At 44.0% G+C, this 23,588-nt stretch overlaps 1 protein-coding gene across 1 annotated transcript in view; it reads right to left on the minus strand.

Annotated features, from left to right (window-relative positions):
* GDPD5 (glycerophosphodiester phosphodiesterase domain containing 5) overlaps positions 1-23,588 on the minus strand; it is a 347,993-nt gene that overhangs the window by 250,665 nt on the left and 73,740 nt on the right. The window contains exon 2 of the mRNA XM_050930540.1: positions 10,299-10,383. The gene's annotated coding sequence lies outside the window, so the exon portion shown is untranslated. The remainder of the gene's footprint in view (positions 1-10,298; positions 10,384-23,588) is intronic.

Genomic DNA, 23,588 nt, shown 5'->3' on the forward strand with positions numbered 1-23,588 from the left:
AGTCACTTGCGGTGTGAAGGCACATGACATTGCCTTATAAATATTATGTAACTTTATTTCATTTTTAGAGTGTTCTAATCAGACAACTGATGGTATAAACATGGTGCCTTTTTACTCACCATAAAAGCTCTTTGTGCCTCTCTCTATGTGCTCCTTTTTCAGACACAAAAGGTATCGTGGAGCCAATGTAGCTGGGGATTAGCAAGCTGGATTCTGCCCCAACTCCCACATCAACCACCACAACAGCTGGCTAAGTTCCAATTGCAGAAGCTTGGTAGTGATAAGAGGCAGAGATCCTGGCTGAATTTTCAGAGCCCAGGCTGCAGTTGTGGGCCTGGTAATTGAAGACTTCATCTGATCTGTAAACTGATGGAGTCTGGTCTCCAGGTGCTATAAAAGATGGAACCACACAATGTCACATTCAGAGTCACTTTTCTGACTGACTATAAACTGCACTTCAACTTTTAGAATGCAAGTCGGTCGAAGCAAGAGAAAGTGCATGAGATCAGGCCATTCTGATTTCATGAGGCTACCAACACCACATTCAGTGAAACTGAAAGCACAAGGCCCCTCCCCTCAGACTGACTCTGACTAATCCACATAGCAAGACACTGCATGCAGAAGCAAAAACCCAAGAACTGGTAGCATCCACATGCATATTATAGCTATAATGCTGCAGTACACCAAGCAGTGCAGTTGCCCACTAGATCTTTCTACCAGCCAGAGGCTGAAAAGCTATTCCACCTGCTGGAGACTAATAATTGCTGCTTTTGTAGTGGCAATTTCCATACACGAGAAATAAATCTGCAAAATAGTAACCATTGTCTCCACCACCTGGAAAGGAAGAGCATATCCCAGTAGACTGGTGTAAAGTAGCTGCAATTTAGCTTCTATTCCAGTGCAATTTAAGAAGGGCAATGGAAAATAAGAAAAAGGAGAGACGGAGGCTATATTTTAAACGGAAATGTCCACCATGGAAGGAGCATTTTGCCAAGTTTTAGCCGAGTTTATGAATTTTTATGGTCAAGTTATAAACCCCCTAAAAAAGCTAGGTAGGACAGGATGTATTCATCTTTCCATGAAACCCTAATTACAGCAGTGTTAGTCAACGCTGCAATGATAGATCATAAATCATCTGTCTCTATCTTGGGCCCTCTTTTTTATTAACTTTTTGGGCCCTCTTTTTTATTAACTTTTTAGCTTTCTCCAGGCTGTTTTACATAATCTAATGAGATGGAAATTTAAGATAATTCTCTCTTCCAACTAAATGACCTTATTGTGTTACTGGTAGCAAGGCATAGCAAATTACTAATATTTAGTTCTTATCAGAGGAATACTACTTACTTGGAATATTGAATATGTTCAATATTTTAAGAAAGGACAGGGTCTTAATGAAAGTTTTATTTTAAAAATTTCCTTCCTGGTATTACTAGCACCTGAGACCAGTAAGATTGAAAGAACTTGAACAGTCTAGGGAATTTGTTTGTTTGTTTTTTTGGCAATTCTCTCTCCTTGGCCACCAAAGCAAAAAGCTTGTCAGTTTCACTGTTTCTGGTCAGCTTCCCTTTTCATCCAACAGAAACCCAAACATCAGGGTGGAGTGACCCAGCTAGGCAAGGCTAGACTAACTGTGAGGAGAGGCAGAAGCAAGTCACGATAAAAAGGGATCATTTGAAATTTTTAGAACTTCATATGGGAAAACTCAAAATTGTAGCAGGAGCATAAACAAAGAACGTTATAAATAGTATGTATTTAGTAATCAAACTATAGGTGACCTACTCATTAACCTTCATGAGCTGGTACATGCTCCTCTTCCTTACTCTGTGCAGAGACAAGGTGGGTGAGGGAATATCTCGCAGCTACAGTAGAATCTCAGTTACGAACAGCTCAGGAACAGAGATTGCTCATCACTGTGAAATGTTAGTAACTCTGAACAAAACGTTATGGTGGTTCTTTCAAAAGTTTGCAACTGAATCTTGACTTAATACAGCTTTGAAACTTTACTATGCAGAAGAAAAAAGCTGCTTTTAACCATCTTAATTTAAATGAAACCAGCACAGAAAACTGTTTTGTTGTCAATTTTTTTTTAAAACTCTCTTTTTTTTAGTAGTAGTTTACGTTTAACACAGTACTGTACTGTATTTGCTTTTTTTGTTTGTTTCTGCTGCTGACTAATTGCATACTTCCAGTTCCAAATGAAGTATGTGATTGACCAGTCAGTTTGTAACTCTGAGCTATTGTACCAAATGCATTGTTATTAACAAGAACAAGAGAGATTAAGTAATGTACTGTGCCACTTCAGAGACAAATCAACTTTTCCTCTTCTTGGCTGTACGTCCAACTCCACTCTTGCTGTCCTGTTCTTTGTGTCTCTTCAGCTTGAAGCGCTCCTTAAATTCAATACTCCTGCGACTATACCTCTTTTCACTGAGTCTATCCACAAGCAGGTTTTCTTCACCTCGTGGACCTCACTCGACCAACAAGCATCTTTGGACTGTATTCATTCAACAGAGGTTTAAACAGTCGTTCTTTCTGTTCATGTACGTCAGGCCATTTGTTGGTGGGCTTCTCGCTTTGTTTTCAGGATCTGTTTTCATCAATTCTTTTCCACCGGTTGTTTCCTTTCCATTTTTTCCCTGGATAAGCATAGATTTCCCTCTTCTTCTTCTCCTCTAATAGTGCCTGCTCACATATCCAAGCCTATTTTTTTCTGCTTCTCCTGACCTGAAACGTCCTCTCTTCCCAATGCCCTAGTTTTATTCTCCTGTTCTTCTTTTATTACCTCACCTCCTACTCAGGTGACGAGTCATCCGCTAGCTCAGCATTTCGATTCTTCTTCTCTAACAGCTTTTTCCAACTGCCCCTTTGGGTGGATTCTGAACCTCCTCCCCAGCGTGAGTTCTCCACTCACTAGCTGTCTCTCCGTAGGGCAGGATTCTCTGCAGCTCCATCACAGCTGCAGCAGGTGTTAGTACCAGAGTGAGGGTTACCACACCAGTACTGCACCACTGCCATGGGGCAGGGGTCACCAATGCAGTGCCCGTGGGTGCCATGGCGCCCGCAGGGGCATCTAAATGTGCCCGCGTCCTGGCCGGCGGTGGAGCATCTGCCGAAATGCCGCCGAATTTCTGCGGCGACACCTCTCGATGACGTCACTTGGTGGCGGCAAGTGACATCATCGAGAGGCGTCGCCGCTGAAACGCCGCAGAAATTCGGCGGCATTTTGGCGGATGCTCCACTGCTGCCACAGTCCTTCGTCTGGTGCCTGCCAGATAAAAAGGTTGGGGACCACTGCCATGGGGTATGTTAAAGCCTCCTCTTTTCCTAACACTCTTCCCAAAAAGCCTCAGACCAACACGTGCCATGTGTCGCTGGAGGGGGAAAGGCATCACGTGCACGTTTCCACTCATGGGGAGTTAGGCAAGGACGTTTTTACAAAACAGCTACATTTTGGTCCTATCACTGATTGACTTGACAGCATCCCCTTAAACGCCTCAAGGGACAGATGTAAGTCATTGTCTAGATCTCTCACCTTGTTCCCAATTTCTTTTCATAGCTTAATAAGATTATGTTCTCTAAGGGGGAGAAACACAGTTGTCTCCGAGCACTTATTTAAGCTGTGTGTTCTCACCCACAGATTTGAGCCCAACATATGCAGCTTCTTCAACAGTATCATGCAAGTCTTCTTGCCTGATAACAGGTAGTACGGTTCTTACACAGCCATAACTGTCACGTGCACCAATTGAAGGGTTCCTTTCAGAACCTTTCAGTAGCAGTGTCAGAGTGAAGTTTCAAAATTCTCCACACGTTCCCGATGCCTTTTTCTCACAGTACAGTAACATGTGGATTGAAAAAATTAAAAAAAACAAACTTTGACTCTCCACTGATGATTGTTGATCTATTTAAAAAAAAATCTAAAATTGAAAAGCACGTCCTTGGTGCTCAGCCACCACCCACCCGCCACAACACTGCATGCAATAAATAATTAGTCTCAGATTTATACATGCACTATCCAGAAATACCAAACTCGAAATAGAGGAACAGAGCCAACCACTTTGACGCAATAAGGAGCCGGCTCTAGTTTGCAAAGCTTTTTCCTAGCATTGGATCAGTTCCTCTCCACTTCAAGAGAGCTTCTTTCACAAGATTCTACCAGAAGAGAAAGTAACTTCATTTGTCCAGCACACTTTAGACATGGCCAGGAGTGGCCAGCTTTATGCGTAACCAAAGCAAGGGGCTACCCGAGGCCCATTAAGGTCACTGCAACTCACTAGATGGCTAGATCTTGGCTGGCTCAGAGGGAAACCCACCAATCCAACTATCCATTTTGGCCAACAGCCAGCCCTAAAATTAGACCCACAAAACATACTGACTGTTGCCCATCTGCTCTGCTGGCCTTTCCATTAACAGCAAACGGGGCACTGAAACATACTTGAAACCTGCCCAGCTTCCAGACAGGCAGGTTCTCAAAAACATCCCTGCCATGCTTGCTCACAATATGCTTTTTAAAATACATAGGACCATTCATCGAGACCATCGGAGGCTTAACAGAGCATCATTCGCAAAGCAAAGAGGAAGGGAAGGATTTCAAAGGTGAGATTTTAAAAAAAAATGAAGCGACTCGCTGGCTCCAAAGAAGAGTCGTGGAACCACTAGCACAAGCCCCCATACAATATGATGGGGGCTAATTTAGCTACAACGAATTAGGAAAAAGATCTTGGAGTCATTGTGGCTAGTTCTCTGAAGATGTACACAGTATGCAGTGGCAGTCAAAAAGGCAAACAGGATGTTAGGAATCATTAAAAACGGGATAGAGAATAAGACGGAGAATATCTCATTGCCCTTATATAAATCCATGGTACATCCACATCTTGAATACTGCGTACAGATGTGGTCTCATCTCAAAAAAGATATACAGTAACTCCGCCTCCTCGGTTAACATTGTTTCGTTGCTGATCAATTAGGGAACATGCTTGTTTAAAGTTGCACAATGCTCCCTTCTATAAAAGCAGCAAAGAATCCTGTGGCACCTTATAGACTAACAGACGTTTTGGAGCATGAGCTTTCGTGGGCGAATACCCACTTTGTCAGATGCATGTAGTGGAAATTTCCACTACATGCATCTGACAAAGTGGGTATTCACCCACGAAAGCTCATGCTCCAAAACGTCTGTTAGTCTATAAGGTGCCACAGGATTCTTTGCTGCTTTTACAGATCCAGACTAACACGGCTACCCCTCTGATACTCATTGCTCCCTTCTAACGTCATTTGGCAGCTGCCTGCTTTGTCTACTGCTTGCAGGAAGAGCAGCCTGTTGCAGCTAGCTGCTGGAGGCTTGGAACCAGGTGGACAGGCAGCAGCCTATCAGCTCCCTGCTCCCCTAAGTTCCCTGTGCAGCAGCTGCCTGCAGTTCAGCTGTGTCCCTCCGCGCACTGCCATATGCTGCTCCTGCCCTTTGCCTTGGAGCTGCTCCCTGAGACTCCTGCTTGCTGTGCTGGAGGGAGGGAAGGAAGAGGGGGGCTAATGTCAGGGTGTCCCCATCCCCCCGCTCCTGCACCCCGCTTACGCTATCTTCCATAGAGCAGGGCTCAGGACCAAGGGAGCTTGTAGCAGCTTCCATCTCAACAAGCTGATCTAATTAACAAGGCAGCGTACTTAAGGGAACTGCAAATATCTCCCTCCATTCCTGCTGCATTGTAGACAGAGAGTTAACCCTGGAGGGCTCAGCCAATTGCTAGTTCATCATTTAACAGTAAGGGAAATATCCCACTCTCTGACTCCTCCACCTCAACCAAGCTTCACAATCATCATCACTGTGTATCAGTATTAAATTGTTTGTTTAAAACTTATTGTGTGTGTGTGTTAATATATTATAGTCTTGTCTGGTGAAAAAAAATCTCCCTGGAATCTAACCCCCTTATTTACATTAATTCTTATGGGGAAATTGGATTCGCTAAACATCGTTTCGCTTAAAGTCGCATTTTTCAGGAACACAGAACGTTAACTACAACATTAAGTGAGGAGTTACTGTACTGGCATTAAAAAAGGTTCAGAGAAGGGCAACTAAAATGATTAGGGATTTGGAACGGGTCCCATACGAGGAAAGATTGAAGAGGCTAGGACTCTTCAACTTGGAAAAGTCGAGACTAAGGGCGGATAGGATAGAGGTATATAAAATCGTGAGTGATGTGGAGAAAGTGGATAAGGAAAAGTTATTTACTTATTCCCATAATACAAGAACTAGGGGTCACCAAATGAAATTAATGGGCAGCAGGTTTAAAACAAATAAAAGGAAGTTCTTCTTCACATGGCGCACAGTCAACCTGTGGAATCCTTGCCTGAGGAAGTTGTGAAGGCTAGGACTATAACAGAGTTTAAAAGAGAACTGGATAAATTCATGGAGTTTAAGTCCATTAATGGCTATTAGCTAGGATGGGTAAGGAATGGTGTCCCTAGCCTCTGTTTGTCAGAGGGTGGAGATGGATGGCGGGAGAGAGATCACTTGATCATTGCCTGTTAGGTTCACTTCCTCTGCAGCACCTGGCATTGGCCACTGTCAGTAGACAGGATACTGGGCTGGATGGACCTTTGGTCTGACCCAGTACAGCCATTCTTATGTTCTTAAGAGCTACGCAGAACTCTCCTCCCCAGCGCTTACACTATGGGAGATAGCGTAAGCCATCCAGTTCTGGGATAAGGACAAGTTACTTTTTCCAGTTCCTGGTCTCTTACTCCCAGTACCACCAACAGCGGAGACTTCTTCAAAGCAGACACAGAACAAAAAAAATACATACATACATAAAAACAAACAAACAAACAAACAAACAAAACACACACACACACACACACACACCCCTAGCCATGCAGCTTCAATTATCAGTGCATGTGCCCCATGCATTTGCAGATTCCATTCTGATTACAGGGCAGGGATCAAAACTTCAGGAACCAAACCGGCTGAGAGAAAACAGTACAGTTCCATGAGGCTCTTTAGAAGGGATCTCCCTAAGTGCAGCTCACTGAGGCAAAAGATTGTTCATCTTATTGTTACAACATCCCCCTCAACTCACCATCATCCCATTTTTGTGCTGTATCCGGTCACCACAATTGTGACCTGTCTTTGGCTATGTTTGTACCACACCTAGCGCAACAAGACATTTATCGAGGTTCCTCGTTGTTATTGTATTACAAATAAGAGGATTGTGAGACCTGCATTAAACAGAGGTAGGAAAGGCAAGCCCACATTGTTTAGTCCCAATAAAAAGAAAGTAGAGGTCTTGATGCACCGTTCTCCAGAAAGTGACCCTTTAAGAAAAGGAGGGAAGAGAGCTTGGGACCTCTGGGGTTGCCTAGAAAGACCTCCCAGGTTCAGCTGCAGGTAGAACCAGCAAGACTTGGTCCTCCAACAGTTAGAAAGTCTGGTAGAGCAGGTTGTAGCCAATGAGGGCCCAGCAGGCCAAATAAGATGGGCTGGCTGCTTCTATCAAATGGCAGTTCCTGGCTGGGCCAGGAGAGGAAGGATGGAGTTCCTCTCTACCATAACCCAAGAAGCCAGGCCGGGTCGGGGCCCATTGCTGGCCACACTTTGCACTTAGGTCACAGAGAGACTGTGATTTACTCTGTGAATGGAAGGCCCAGAGGGGCCAACCTGAGCTAGGCATGGGCCAGGATGCTGAAATCTAGGTGAGCTCATGAGACACCCCCTGCCTTAGACAACCCAGTGACAGAGGCGAATGAGGTAGCATTATACAAGTCAGCAGGGTGCTTTAAAGGTTAAAAGCAAATTGGAAAATGAACTGGCCGCAAGGTGCTGTCAACTTCTACCTCCTACTGCAAGCTTCAGAATCCCTAATGTTAAGAGCTTCTGATTGATCTCAACTCCTAACATTAGTTTCAATTGACGAGGGGGAAAAACATGACCAGAAAGTTTCAGCAAGGTATCTACGCAACATAAAAGCTAAGCTAATGCAGCAACAATGATCAAGGTGAAGGTCTGAAATGAGCATTAGGCCCCCAAGGTGGCAGAGGCAAAGTTGATTACAGAAACCGGAAACCACAGATGCAAGACTTATTCTGAACCTACAGAACCACTTACTGAGAACGGCTAGCTTTAATTTAATGTCCTTTTAATTCTCTGTCCCCACTTTAGCCAGCTTTTCTGAAGCAGAAAGGCTTGAAGGGGGTGAACATTAAAGAGGTAACAGCATCTTCCATTCATAAGCACCCAAGAGCTATGGGGCTTACCCCAGTTACCAGTAAAGACTGCCAGCCTAGGCATAGAATCTACTCATCCATACCTCAGGCCACTAAGCAAGTCACCCCCAGCTTTAGGGTTTATCCCAACCATTCAATGCACTTGGGTCTGCAAAGTCCAGCTGGTGGTTTCACGAGGACCGGTTCCAGCAAGTTTTCCAGGTTTCCCATAGCACTAGTGTACTCAGTGCTCAACAAGACACAAAAGAGATTTCCCAGAAGAGCTCAGTTCCCATTTAGGCACCAAAATAAGTGGCCAGATTTTCTGAAGAGCTCAGCACGCTGGATGCAGAGTTCTATGGTCAGACTTTGAGATGGTGTTGCTGGGACGGGAGCTGCTGAGCTCTTTTGGTCAGCTGGCCCTTATTTACATGTAGGTGCCTTCATGGGAGCTGAGCAATTCTAGAAATCTGGCCTTCGTTGTGGGTACTGAGCACTTGGGAGGCAGGGAACCGAATTGGCCCCGAGTTCTTAAGGAGCCAGCCCAAAATGCAGACCCTACCCTGAAGAGGTGACATTGTGAGCAGGACAGAAAAAGGGGTATTTTTTGGAGAGAGATGCTCCAGTTCAAAAGGAATTACTTTGGGGAAGTCTGACGGCCTCTGTTATACAAGAGGTCAGTCTGGATTATCAGAACGGTCTCATCTGGCCTTGGAATCTATCAATGTAAGGTAGGAGAGGGTGGACTGAAACCTAGGAGGAGGATTATCTGGCACATTTGGGTGTATGCTTTTTTCATATAGTTCACTATCAGCTTGCTCCTTGCCAGCAGCACCAAGGGAGAGAGCCTTTAGGGATGATTATTGGAGTGACGAAGGAACAGCAGTTTGGTGAACCAGAAATGAGCGGGTATCACCAGCACAGCAGGGTGAATGGCAGGGGTAGAGTTAGAACAATTGCAAAGTTCTCCAAGACCTTCAAATGGCAGACACTCTAAAGGGCAGAGTATTAGTCCCTTCACTACCTCCTGCCATACAGCAGCTAAATAGCTTCCCCTTCTGGTAAGCTTGCTGAGAGCATGGAATCCAAGTGCCATGGTCACTCCCGGGAAAACCAGTGCAACTTCACTGAAATAAATGTCCTGTGCCCATTTACACCAGGGCTGAAACCGGATCTCACAGTGTACAAAATCCTTTAGTAGGAGACTCTTCCACGCAGCCGTGAGCTGTACAATTTATTACACAAAGGGAACCGTGGCCAATGGGAGCTGCAGGGCTGCATCTGTGGACAGGGCAGCACGCAGAACCGCCTGGCCATACCTCCGCATAGGAGAAGGAGATGGGACATGCCGCTGCTTTGGGAGCTGCTTGAGGTAAGCGCCGCCCAGAGTCTGCACTCCTGACCCCCTCCTGCACTCCAACCCTCTGCCCCAGCTCTGATCCCCCTCTCACCCTCCAAACCCCTCCAGTCCCAGGACTGAGCACCCTCCCGTACCCTGAACTCCACATTTCTGGCCCCACACCAGAGCCTACACCCCAACTCCTAATTTTATGTGCTTTCATGAGCCCGCCACACAATTTCCATATCTAGATGTGGTCCTCAGGCCAAAAAGTTTGCCCACCTCTGCTACAGTGCAAAATTCTGGACGGGAATTAGAAATTGGAAATATTTATTAAAAAGGAAAAAAAGTACTGTTTTCTGATATATTAGCAACTCTACTGGTTTTTGTAACCCCACACATCTTATATTCTTATGCAAATGTAACGCGCACACACCCCTCCTGGGTGTGGTGCTCTGTCCATCTAGTGGCAGAGAAATCACTAAGAGGGTAATGAGTCTGCTACAGCCTTAGCTAAGGGCTGTGTGGCTTTTAGCTCATGCAGTAGAGGCTCACGCATTTAGCTCCAGAATTCCCAGGTTCAATTCTGCCCACCAACAATCAGGCAGATTGACATAACACTGAAAAGCAGTTACTTCTCGGCATGAAAGGTTGCTCTTTAAACAGAGTAGAGCGACATTATGGAGAAGCCACTGTAGCAGTTAGCTAGTTAGAAGCAGGATTATGGGATACTGGGGGAAAAAACCTCGATCCTGTTTCTTTTGCTTACCTTTAAGGTGACTTGTCCATACTGTCAAAGTTTCAGCCAGGAACCAGAGTGACTTAAGGGAGACAGATCCACTGTGATGCAAGTGCTGAGAAGGAAAAAAAATAGATATGTAATCTTGAGCTCTGCAGTTTTTGTCTCTGCATTTTCTATCCAGAGAGGAGTAGTTACAAGACACCATCCATTATCTTAGGCAGATAGGTATTTCTGGTCAGACCACGAAGTAGCCCAGGAAACTAGATGTTTTCACACTTAGCAGCTCACCATCCTGCAGAATTCAAATCTTAATGCATCCCACGTATGAATTTATGCCATAAATTGTGCCTTCCAACTCACTCCACAGCTGTGCATCCTAGCAAGGTTTGGTTCCCCCTGGAACCAAAGCCAGCGGTTCTATTACTATCACAGAAGCTAAATAAGAACCCTTGGGGCATTCATCCTGCATTGTGTAGTTCCTCTAAGCTAAACTGGGATGTCTTATGGTTTTATCGTCTATTTCTCTCTGAAAGGGCTCATTTCATTTGGGCACAAGTGTCATTAAAAGAGCAACAATATGATAGGTTGTTTTTAGAAACAAGTTCTGCTCAGCCGCTGACACAGATATCAGTCGCATCAGTTCACAAGATACTTCATACAGCAGATTCTGGGCTTTTAAAATCTAAATATAACCTGGATGTTTACTCCTGTGTGGAGAAATCTCATGAGGCTGTTAGCAAGTTGCTGTAACTATGCCTTAGTGTGGGAGCCATACTTCAAGGAGCAAGTATAGCATCACACCACCAGTTATCTGCCCAATTCTGAGCTCAGTTTTACCAGGGCAAAAGACAGGAATGCCCGTGCAGTTGCTTTCATAGAATAACAGGGTTGGGAGGGACCTCAGGTCGTCTAGTCCAACCCCCTGCTCAAAGCAGGATCAAGCCCCAACTAAATCATCCCAGCCATGGCTTTGTCAAGCCTGAGCTTAAAAAACAAAACAATTTACATTTGCAAAAATGAGATTAGAATGTGGCTGTGTGTTTAATGTACAAGTTTAATGCTGCATTACAATCCCACGGTTAGTTACAAGAAGGCTGGAGGAGGGGTGGGGTAGAGAGAATGTTATAGTTCAACAATAAATAACTTCGTTGTGTTGCACCTGTATGTTCTGTAGCATATACTTATACCCTTATGCCTATCTTATGGCATTATGGAACAATTGTAGCTGCTCTATATTTCAGGTTGGAGACAGCTTTCCCATTGTAGGCCGATTTAGCCAGAGACTTAAGTGCAAGCTAGCCCCACTGGCTTTACTTTGCTGGATCATGGCTTACTAAATGAGACACAGAACCTACCTACCTATTGCCTTTACAAAACACAGAAGATATTCCAGGGCTTTTCTCCCTCTCTTTGTTATGGCTAGTCTGTCTGTGTCACATAAAACCAATCTTTGATCTTAAACACTTACAGCGGAAAGGTGTTTGTTTCCCAGTTGTGTTCTGAAAACACACATTGTCCAAAACTCTCCCCCCCCCGACACACCTCATCCCCAAGCCACAAGCTTGGACTGCTTTGAGAGGGTACTTTTCATAAGAGAAGGTGCTTGACTACTTACTTTTAGAGGAATGAAAACTATAAGGTTTCTATAGGAACAAAACTAAAACTTCTCTATCCTTGCTACCAGTTTTTCCTATAGCTAGGATAGGATTTTTATTCAGTTCTGGAGATGCTTCCCCATAAATTGTCCCCTAATTCAGCATCTAATTTCAGAAGACTAAACTGTGATACTGTGTTTAGTCAGGTTAATGATGGGCTCATTAGTGACACTGAATCAGACAGGAAATTGTGTCTTATTTTGACTCTCACACAGGAAGCAGAAACAAAATGCTGTTAGACGTTAAACAAAACCCAAGCCCCACACCCAATAATGCCATTACCACAAAGTTAGGAGCCTGTGGTGTGATCAGGGGATTTCCAGAGAACTCAACCACAAAATTTTCCTGTGTGCCAACTGGAACCCAAAAGGCACAAAATTATGTAAATTGCTTGGACTGGCCATACATTTTAACTAACGGCACTGGAAATTAAGCCTGAATTAAAGTGACACTGTTGTATCAAATCTGGCCTAGCACTTGATCGCAAAATTTGATACCAGTAGAAGCATTTCCAGGATACCTTCCTAAAACCATTACGAAAGGGTTTTATTTTCTTAATCACTCCCCAGCAAGGTTTCCAGTACTACCTTCACAGAAAAGTTTACTAGAGACAAATGAAACAAACTACTTCTTTTACTTCTCAGCAAGCACAATGAAAACAGCCTAAATAGCATAGACAGTGAAAGGGCAAAAAGATCAGATGTTCAGTCAGTAAGAGGATATTTGTAACATAGTAGGTATATGTGGACTGCATTACAAAAATCTGAGACAGAAGCTGGTCCAGTAAAAGATATTACCTCACCCACCTTGTCTCTCTAATATCCTGGGACTAACACAGCTACAACACTGCACAGGATTAAAAATCTGGGTTGTTATAAAGCCCTGGGCACATCACCTCCAGATTCCAGACCAAGAATCTGAAACAACCAAATGAAGAGACTGCTTCCAGAGCCTCCATTTCAGGTTTGCATAGTATTTAATGCATGCTGGGAGAAAGCTTTGGGAGTTTAGAAAGTGCTGTGTGAATACATAACTAGGGCAGGTGCAATCAATAGGGTTCAGTTACGTACTGTATTGTTGACATAGGGTTGGGTATCTGACCTGTCCAAAAATAATCATGCAATTGACCGGTCAGACTTTGGTCAAAAATAGTAAAATATGCTACAAATTTATTAGAACAGTAACAAAAAAAAAAAGAAGAAAGACTTTCTGATCTTCAATTGGCTTATCCCTAAATAGATACTTATGCCTAATTACAAAACCAAATTACTTAGAGTTATTTTAAACTCAGAAAAATGTGAAACAATTAAATGAACGTCAAAAAAAATGGGAAGAATCTTATTAGCAGTATTAGGTTAGTATTTCCATATCAACGTTATTCGTGACTGAACAGTTACAAAAAAGAAAGAAAAATGAAATTAAACAGAAATAAAACAAACTATAAAAGAAAAGTCATTTTAAAATTAATTTATGCTAGGTAGGCAGTCGGCCACATTTTTGGGCATCTTGATGGCACCATGTTTCAATCACAAAGCTAGCTCCCACCCACATCAGGGCATATCTTGCCGGAATATTTGACTGTGGTCAAGTAGGCAGTCAATTGACTGGCTTGCCAAGTGTATTGCTGAGTCTAACTCCTGAATTGGAGGAGCTCCAACCACCTAGGAATACACCTACACAAAGAGCTCATTTGGATTTATCCTGAACACGTATACAAAATGCACACACAAACTCGTACAGGGAGTGAAGGAGGCCAGATTTATCCGACTACTCCACCCAGCACAGAGATCACCAGTTTTGACTGCCTGCTCCAAAAATGGCACAGCAACCTCTCACGACCAGCAGGGGAACCGCAACCCACTCTGGTGAAACTTGCAGTGGCTCATGTGATGGTGACACTACACAATATGCCTTTGAGGATAAACTTCTTGGACATCAACTGCTTCCAGCGCACTCCTTTTGAGCAGTGGTAATTAGAATGGAGCTATTGAACATAAGAATGGCCATACTGGGTCAGATCAAAGGTCCATCTAGCCCAGTATCCAGTCTTCCGACAGTAGCCAATGCCAGGTGCCCCAGAGGGAATGAACAGAACATGTAATCATCAAGTGATCCATCCCGTCACTCATTCCTAGCTACTGGTCGAGATCACAGGTCACTCAGAACAGATGTTAAGATTTAAAATTAAAACAATTTTGCAAGAACAGATGGTTACAGACTTCGCAATTTTCATACAGATCTAAACTTTGCTAGGTGTTAAAGCAGCTAAGTTTGGCATCTAACAAAAAGCATCAGTTTTCACTGCAGACTATTTAAATGCCACATTTCAGCTATCAAACTTCAGCTGGTTTTGAGCAAAGTGCAATTAGAAATTTTTTACAACAGGAAAGGTAGCGTTTTCCTCTTCACAAAACTCGAAAGGCTGATGGGATGGTTTAAGCTAGAGCTAGTCCAAAGAATTGATGGAATACTTTTCCGAATATGCTGATTTATTAAAATCTAAAAGTTTCGCAGGAGTGCGTTGATTTTGACTAAATTTGACGGAAGAAAATTGAAACGGTTCAGAACTAGAATGAGGCAATTTATTTTTACTTTTCAACTTTATTAAAAAACATATTATGACATCAAAACAAAATGTTTCTGTTAAGGTGGTTTCAATGTTTGTTCCACAGAATATCTTGCAATTTCTACTTTTCATACCAATTCAGAATGAAATTTCAAAATGTGAGCGTTTCCCACAAGATGAAAATTCCATTTTCTAAGCAGCTGTAGTTTAGACTCAGATGTTTCATCCATTTACCTGCCACAACAGGAATTTAGACCCTGCAGGTTCCTTTTGCATCTTGCCTGTTATAGCTAAAGTCATAGACATCAAATACAGCATAAGGGACAGAGTTTCATCAGCTGTGTTAAACATTAGTCCGACAGACAGAGAACCTTTGCTTTATTTACCACTAGAGAAGTTTACTGTACCTTAACAACTGGTTTAAATAGATTAGGTATTCAGCAGGTTTAAAAACCATGGCAATCTCAACTTTTACACTGTGAACCACTTTACTGCCATCCTAGACACAAACACACTGGAACAGTTCAAATAGGCCTGGACTACTTATCTCTTTATGCATCTGTAGCCTATTGAAATATCTCAAAATCCGCCGCTTTCAAAATCTTTGTCAGAAACTGTGAATTAAGTAGCCAGAGAGCATTACAACCAAAGCAATTTAGAACAGTACTAGCACGGACATGAACCACGCTTATAACCATTCCAACACCATTTCAACATAACTAGTGTGGACACACTTGAAACAGTTTAAGCACAAGTTTATTCTTTAATGTAGACACAGGCCTTGAGATTAGGACTTGGCAAATAAAAAGCAATTTAGTTCACCTCTCAAGAAAAAGCTATACAGGTTGACACCAACATTTAACCTCACTTGCCCACACAAAGCTGCATTATGCCACCATTAGCAATAAATGCTTTTTTGACCTAACCCTTCACCTCCTGGGACTGGATAAAGAGACAGCGTCCATGCAGTGTAACATTGCCAGCCCACCCCAAACCGAAATACTTTCAAAAGCAGGAGCCGTAGCTGCAACATTACACATTAACAATTCTGATCAAGACACACAGGTGGAGGTTTTCAAAGCAACGCAGGGCAGTTAACCATTAAAATTAATGGAAGACATAGGGCGACATTCCCCTGCACTGCTTTGAAGATCACAACACTGGGACATCAAAGGATGGATGTCGGGGCAGCCACGAGACACACTCGCTGTACCAACGATCTCCAATTCCAACTGGGTGACACAGGAAGGCCGACATTCCCAAACACAGAGTTCAGGGACACATCTTTGGAGGTGTCAAGCAGCCAATTGGGAAGTGCAGGTGCTCAGAACCTCTGCAGATCAGGCCCTTGCAGTAAGTGGGGTCATGCTGGCCCCAAAGCTGAAGGGGACAAGAAGCTGTCCTGATCCTGTTGCCCCACCTTGAATTTCCTGTATCTTACTCCCTCAATTCCTCAGCTCCCATCCTCTCCCCTGGAGCTCTCGATCCTCCCCTTCCCAAGTTACCCCCACTCCCAGGCTCCCCTTCTGACCCAGCGTCACCCCTTCCCACCTGCTCCCCTTCAGCTTTGAGAAGTGACAGAAGATTCCCCTCCCTCATGCTCCACCTGCTGGAAGCCAGAATCTCCCCCGTCATCTTCTGGCCGCTGGAGAGAAACGGCCTTTCCTTTACCACTCCCCTAGCTAACCAGCAGAGCCAGCTTGGTCTGTGCGGCTGAGCAGCTTGGCAGTTGTTAGGTGGCTTGGCAGGTGGCAAGGGAGTTGAGAGAGAGAGAGCGCAAGCACTGGACATATCTTGTAAGAGGACAGCAATCTTATCTCCTATGGCACTGCCACAGCCACACACCTACCCTCAGTTGAGGGGAAATATTCTTCCCCCGCTTCCCTGTATATTTATGCCCCTATTTATAGGCATCTCACTCTGACACCCAAACACACTAAAATTAGTGGACACTTGGAGACTTCTGCCTAGATCTTGAAGAAATAACTGACAGGCACAATCGTTAGAACATCTGGTTCTGATTTATGACTTGAAGGCACCAGGCCTCAAAACAAGGCATTTGCAAATGGGGGCCAGGAAGACGAGGAATTAGTTCTGACCGTTCTAAGAGCTTGATTGCCGCACGTGCTACCAAGCCACTGCTCGGAGAGCAGAAGGTTGGTAAAAGTTGTAGGTGGTGCTGCTGCCAGTATGGATGTCCCCCTTCCACCACCAGGTAGCGGGCAAAAGGGTAGATTTTAAGGTCAGAAAGGATCGCTGTGACCATCTGTTCTGACCTCCTGCAGAACACAGGTCAGAAAATTTCAACCAGCCATTCCTGCAGTGGAAGGAGTTCGTTTTCAAATCTGCAATAGGGAACAGTAGCAAACCAGGTACCTTGCGGCCAAATTATTTTTTTATTATTCGTATTAGAGCCTATCTTTTAGAAAGACATCCGCAGTCTCAATTTAAAGACTTCAAGTGATGGAAAGTTTTCCATTTCCACCTCCCAGATTACTGTTGAAAAATTAAAGCTGGGAAGAAAAAAAAAAATCAAGCTAGAAATAAGCCACAACTTCTAACTCTTGGACCTTGTTACCCCTTAGCCTGCTCAGTTAAAGAGCTCTGCTGCACATAGGTACTTACCAGTTATGATCAGCACCTTCTCTTTGATAAGCTACATAGATTGTGTCAGTGTAAGACATGTTGGCAAGTTACAGTAGCTGTGCCACCACTTATAGATGCCATAGGTGCTGTAGGGTTTGGGTGATTTTTTAAAAATATTTTAATTAAAGCACCTAATTGTTACAGCCAGGAGGTACTACAGAAATTACATACCAAAAAAAGTCAATGGAGCAGTACCGATTTCTACCAGCTGAGGACCTGGCCTGCAGGTTTTAATGACATAATTACACAGTACTTCATTCACAGATGCCTGCCTCCTTCAGTGCACAAAATGCAGCAGCAGCAGCAGCACTTCTGCCCGGGACCCATCCAGCAACGCAATGAGCACGGCACGCTGATGGAAGACGCTAGAGCAGTGTGCGTGCAGTGTTAAGACGGTTGAGGGTTTGGGAGCAACAAGCCAAGAACAAGCTGCAATGAGCTGAGGAACGATGGGAAGTAGCAGTTTTCACCAGATCCGAATGCAGCCAAATATGAAGATATTTGCATCAGGCGCAGGCGGGAAGAGAACACCACACACCTTGCTGACCTCAGGGCTATCTCCCTGCCAAATTTCAAAGCCCTAGTGCAAGCTATGGAGGCACTAGACCACTTAGTTCTTCACACTTCATTATGGGAAAAAAGTGTTACACAGCCTAAATAGAGGGGGTCACTGCCATTCCCCAGTAATACACACTTCCACATAAGCTGGTCTCTGAGGGGCCAGATAATAAATATTTGATAAAATGTATCAGTATCTCACAGGTCATATTTGCTAGCACAAATTCCATTGATAAGAAGCTATCAGCCATGAAGACCTGGTCTTGGTGCTTGTCTATTGCAGGTCAAAACCTAGGCCAGGTCTACGCTACTGCGGTAAATCGACCTATGCTACGCAACTCCAGCTACCTGAATAACTTGGCTGGAGTCGAGTTACCACGGGGTGGTCAACAGGAGAAAATCTCCCACCGACTTACCCTACTCTTCTCGTCGGGGGTAGAGTACAGGGGTCAACTGGAGAGTGATCTGCTGTCAATTTGACAGGTCTTTACTAGACCCACTAAATCAACTGTCAGTAGATCAATCTCAGAGCATCAATCCCAGCTGTAGTGTAGACCTGCCCTTAGAGAAGTTCCTCTGTTGAGCCCGCCAGCCTTTGTCTCTTTCTTCTCCCTTGGGAAGGCTATGTAGGTCACAGCAGTGCTCATGACTGAGAGGAAAGATGGTCACAAAGACACACCAAACTTGAGAGTTAAGGGAAATCAGGATTATAGTCCCAGCTCTCCCACAGAACCCTTCTGTGGCAACTCAAGTCTTCTGCGCCTCAGTTTCCCATCCATCAAACTGGGACAATGCTTCCCTACCAGCTTCACAAACGTGTTGGAGAGGCTAAGCTCATTCATGTCTGCAAAGTGCTTGGAGAGCCTCAGATCTAAAGTGTTTTAGGAGGGTAAAATATTTTATTAATGAGCAAAATGTCTATTCATTCACCACTACCCGCTCTGTATGCAGATCGGACGGGTCTATCATTGTCCATCTGTTTAAGAGAGAGCAGTTCAGTTTAAAGAACAGAGAGACCCTAGGCAGCCTAAGAGCTCTCAACCCTCACTTGGGGAACAACCTGGTCACTTGCCTGGGGTCAGGAATAAGCCAAGGAGTAGCATTACATATCTTCTATTAGGAGATTTTTCTTTTGCTTACCTCTGAAGTATACAGCATAGGCCACTACCAGAGACAGAATATAGAATTAGATGGACCTGCCACGGCAGTTTCTGTACCAGAGTTTCCAAAGCGCAACATTTAACAGGCAAAAGTAAAGGTGACGACTTTGTTGCCTGGGAGCCAGAAACAATCAAGTACTACTTATGGCCTTGGGCAAGTCCTTTATACTCTCTGCCTCAGTTTTGACATCCTTAAGGTGGTGAGGGTGTGTGAAGAGGAGCATTTACCTAACTGTGACAGGGATGTCGGAGAACTAAATCAGAGCATTTTCAAGATGATCTCTGTATATAAATTACAGTCACTCACATTGCATCAATTCACACTATGAATGTTTGGTGCTTAGATACCACAATGGTATGTGTGTGTAGTTCATTGGTTTGACAATGATGTTTTCATGCTCGCTTGCTCTCTTTTTGTGGGTTCTGGGGTCACTCTGAAGTCCAAAGAATGACGCGCATGCTCATGAGCAGATCAGGCGGACAAAGTCATTGGTGATCGTCTTGGTAGCTATAGCAGTAGTATGATGCTTTTCCCTTGCAGCTAATACACGATTATTTCTGTCCTCTTGAAAGGCTTGGAAAGCTCTGAGTGCTGTGTGTTGCCATGCTGGGCTATTTAATGCAGCCTTCTCAAGGTCATCCAGTTTTATTGCACCGAAGTGTGTGCTGTTCTCGATGAGGTCCTTGTAGTGCCTTCTGCGGCGGCCTTGATTCTGCTGTCCTTGTGCCACTTCTCCATATAATTTTTTTCTGGGGAGTCGATATTTAGGCATCCTAATGAGCTGTCCAACCCAACCCAGCATAGCTAGGCTTTTATCAGCATGGCCTCGATGCTTGTGGCATTTGACTTTTGGAGAACCTCCAGGTTGGCAATTTTGTCCTGCCAGCGAATCCCCACAATGGCACGCAGAGACCGCATATGAAAGGTCTCTAGCCATTTGATATGCCGTTTGTATGGTGTCCAGGTCTCACTGCTGTAGAGAAGAGATGTGAGCACAAAAGCATGATAAAGTTTTATTTTTGTTGAGAGGATTATGTTGGGGTTTTTCAGAAATTTGTTACGCAACTTTCCTAATGATGAAGAAGCTTTCTGTATCCTGTTCGTGATCTTTGTCAAGAGATCCATCATTGGAGATGTGGCTGCCAAGATAGGTAAAACTGCCAACTTGCTTTATTTGGATTCCACTGATGTATATACATGGGGAATATAGCATGGAGCAGTGAAGATGATTGGTGCAACACCAGTTTTTTCCAGGCTGATTCTGAGGCCAAACAATTTTGATGCTTCAGCAAAGCGATCTACGATGCACTGGAGATTTCCATCTTTGTGTGCCAGAAGGGCATAATCATCCATAAAGAGTGCTTCTCTTACTAGTAGTTCTGTTACTTTTGTTTTTGCTTTAAGCCTTGTAAGACTGAAGACTGGGCCGTCGTGTCTGTATCTGATGTACATGCCTTGTTGAGCCCATTTGTAGCTTGGTTGAGAACTTGGGTGAAGAAGAGGTTGAACAGTACAGGGGCAAGGACACAGTTTTGTTTGACTCCTTTGAAATGGGAAAGGAGTCAGTGAGGTCTCCATTTAAAAAAAAAAAAAAAAAAAAAAAAAAAAAAAAAAAAAAAAAAAAGGACCTGACCTTGCATCCCTTCATGAAATAAACCAGTTTTGGTGGGCAACCAAGTTTGCTGAGGATCATCCATAATCCTTCTCTATTGACTGTATCAAATACTTTTGTCAGATCGATGAAAACACTGAACAGATTCATGTTTTGTTCGATACATTTTTCTTGTATTTGCCCGATACTGAAAATCATGTCTATGGTGCTATGACCAGGTCTGAATCCACACTGAGTCTCAGGTGAATTGTCTGAGACAGATGAAATCAGTTGGTTCAGGAGGACACAAGCAAAGATTTTTCCGATGACAGATAGGAGGATATCCCACAGTAGTTATTGCAGACCATTTTGCTACCTTTATTTTATTTTTTTTTAAAGAAAGGAATAATTGTGGCATCTTTGAAGTCTTGCAGCATTTCTTCGTTGTACCAGATGTCAGTAAGCATCCTCTGGAGTGTTACCACCACCTTTGGACCCACAGATTTATATATTTCTGCCAGCATTCCATCTCTACCTGAGGACTTTCCTGAGCTAATCAAACTGATTGACTTTTCTATTTCTTCAAGTGAGGGTGGTAAGTAAAGGTGGTGCTGAATAGGCCTTTGAGGTATCTGATTAATAGCACTTGTTTCAAGGGAGGATGGTCTATTCAGAAGTTGACTGAAATGTTCAGCCCATCTCTGTTCCATGCCATATTGGTCTTTGATGACTATCCTTCCATCAGCCATCATGGGGGAACCTGTGCCGACCACTGAAAGTCCATAGATTAGCTTCAAGGAATCAAAGAACTTTGTTTCATTTGTTTCCACACACATTTGAGTGTCTTCTGCTAACTTCTCCCACCATTTATCTTGTATCAAGCGTACTTGTCTGTGTGCCATGCTTTCTTTGTTTTTTTTAAATCTCTCTCTCTTTGAGGTGGACTGAATATCACCTTGCCAGATTTGGAAAGCTTTTTTCTTTGAAGAGTACTGTGATTTCCTCATCGTTTTCAACAAAACTAGTCACAGTGAGCCCTTTTCTTCAATCCAAAGATGTCAGTTACAGTTTTTTTGTACTCTCTCTCTCTCTGAATTCCTCCCATGAGACAGGGTTATCACCGAGGCTAGTTTCTAGTGCATTTTGTAGCTTGTCTCAATAGGATGCATGGTTTAATTTAACAATATCAGGGGGCGTCTTGATTGTTTTTGGGGCATTTCAGGCATGTGGGTACAATATGTAGATTCAGTATTGACCTAATCATTCTATGATCCGGCCAACATTCTGCTCCACGCATGGCTCTGGTGACCCTGACATCCCTTATGTCAGTCACATTGTCGGACGATGATGTAATCTATTAGATGCCACTGTTTGGATCAGGGGTGCATCCATGTAGTTTTGATATTTGTCTGCCTGTCTGAAGATGGCATGTGTGATTGTCAGGCTATGTTCTCCACACTTGTTTAGGAGTAGGAGACCATTTTCATTCATTTTTTCATTGCCATTTTTTCCAATGCCACTTTGCCAGTTGCTGTTATCTTTACCTACTCTTGCATTGAACTCTCTAGGATGATTAGTTTGTCACTTTGTGGTGTTGACTTGATGAGAGAGTCGAGATCAGAGTAGAACCATTCCTTAGCATCATCGGGGCTTGTTAAGATGGGTACATATGCATCGATGATGATAGCAAATCGCAACTTATTTAGTGGTAACCTGAGTTTCAGGAGTCTTTCGTTAATGCCTACTGGACACTGCAAGAGCTGGGTCTTTATGGCAATTCCCACTCCATGCATTCTACTTTTGTGTGGTTCTTTCCTCTGCCAAGAGAAGGTATAACCCCCAGCCGGTTCTGTTATAATGCCCTCGTTTGCCAATCTAGTTTCACTGAGCGCGGCAATGTCAGTGTCATACTGGGCTAGCTCTTTTGAAAGGAGAACTGTTCTTTCAAATCAAGCGGTATCGTCTTTGTCTACCATAGTCCTGATATTCCAAGCAGCAATCTTTAGGGCTTTTTTTAAGTTATCTTTGGTTTTCAGCCACGTTGAGGATGATTCGCCAGCCACGGTAAGCTGGCAGGATTTAATTTGGGCAGGCAATGTTTGAGGCACCTTTTCTAGCCCCTTCCCTTACAAAGGGAGAGCAGTGCAATCCGAAAAAAGGCTGCTCTGTCACCTGGGGTGTTCCAGAGCTTCGCCACTGCCCTTTGGTCAGGGATGGGCGACCAACGCCCCAGGCCGCCTGCGTACAGGCTTGTGGCTCCAACTGCCAGGAATCGTCTTCACCTGTCACTTTGCCACTCCCCCATTGTCACAGGACTTTTAAGGAAAGTGTGCATTGAATGGCGTGTGCGTGAAGCTGATTAAAATGGGAGAGTCGTTGTACTGGGACAATCCCATTCTCTCGGCTGCTGAAGCTAGGCCAAGTGGCACAAAGGCTGTTACAACTGGAGGCTCCTTTAGCTGCAGCAGATTGTCATGACTTCTGTAGTGCCCCATCATGCCTTTCGCCCTCCACAATACGTTGCTCCACTGCTCTTCAAGCCGTTGGACCAATATATGTTCTCTTCCACCTTGGCTACTAGAACAATCTTTGTATGCTTTGGAGGGCGAACCCTGTTACCCTCACCTGCTGAGGCAGCTTACCAGGGGGTGGCCGCTATCGCATACTTACAGCTACTTGGAACCACAGGAGAGAGAGCTCTCAACACAATGCTGGGCACCTTGGAAACAGTTTAGATAAAGCAGCTCTATGTACTTCCAGAAAGGCTGACTTCTTTGAGAAGATCTGATGCACACACTTTAGGTCCCACTGATTTGCCCAGTACATTCCCCAATTCCCAAGTGTTAGTGGAAAATGGGGAAAATTCTGCCCTTAGTCATACCCTGGATGCCCCCAGTCAAGTTGCAAGGCTGTGACTCCCGGCAGGATTTAGCCCATCCTGTATGAACGGCTACCAGAAAGGCTGCTCTACTGCTAGCAATGTGCAGAACAGCTTGCTGGAACTGATCAGCTAACTTACACTGACCAATTTACCACCATCTGGCTGTTCTCAGAAAGAGCACTAGGAACTGAGAGGTTAGTTCGGTTTGCCTGCACAACACTGCTGCAACTGGTGTTGGTTTCAAAACACCATTACATGT

This window comes from Gopherus flavomarginatus, chromosome 1, assembly GCF_025201925.1.
Source record: "Gopherus flavomarginatus isolate rGopFla2 chromosome 1, rGopFla2.mat.asm, whole genome shotgun sequence".
Lineage (NCBI taxonomy): Eukaryota > Metazoa > Chordata > Testudines > Testudinidae > Gopherus > Gopherus flavomarginatus.